Below are 620 nucleotides of genomic sequence, written 5' to 3'. Positions count from 1 at the left end.
AGATCTGGCAGCGCACTGTGAGGCTGAGCGTCAGCAGTGAGTGTGCTTCTGGATCTGGCAGCGCACTCTGAGGCTGAGCGTCAACAGTGAGTGTGTTTCTGGATCTGGCAGCACACTGTGAGGCTGAGCGTCAGCAGTGAGTGTGTTTCTGGATCTGGCAGCGCACTGTGAGTCTGAGCGTCAGCAGTGTGTGTGTTTCTGGATCTGGCAGCGCACTGTGAGTCTGAGCATCAGCAGTGAGTGTGTTTCTGGATCTGGCTGGCTTTCATGAGTACTTTGATGGCTCTGGTTCTCATCTCCAGCTCCAGTAACTCCAGCTGCTGAGTCGACGGCTGCTTTGCTGGAGCCCTTTCTACAGCGGCTGCTTTCTCCGGCGACGCTTCCCTCAGATCTTCGGGCTCAGAGCCAGATGTCGGAGCCAGAATTTCACTCACGCTTCTGTCGATGTCGTGCTGAAGTTGCACTTTGGGCTCGGCGCTGGGAGGCAGATCTTCATCTCCGAGCGCCACTTCTTCAGCTTTGACCGCTTTATGACCCTCAATGTCACTGTCGTCAATGTCTGTGTTGATGCTGAGAACGTCACTGTCTTCTCCAGAACCTGCGCCTGACACCCACACACG

General features: G+C 55.5%; 1 pseudogene; it reads right to left on the bottom strand.

The window, feature by feature from the left end:
• Positions 1–7: 7 nt before the first annotated feature.
• LOC107576552 (caspase activity and apoptosis inhibitor 1 pseudogene) lies at positions 8–608 on the bottom strand (annotated as a pseudogene).
• Between the last annotated feature and the right edge of the window lie 12 nt (positions 609–620).

Source organism: Sinocyclocheilus grahami, unplaced genomic scaffold (assembly GCF_001515645.1).
Source record: "Sinocyclocheilus grahami isolate Dianchi unplaced genomic scaffold, SAMN03320097.WGS_v1.1 scaffold3922.1, whole genome shotgun sequence".
Lineage (NCBI taxonomy): Eukaryota > Metazoa > Chordata > Actinopteri > Cypriniformes > Cyprinidae > Sinocyclocheilus > Sinocyclocheilus grahami.
This window is presented reverse-complemented; position numbering and strand designations above follow the sequence as displayed.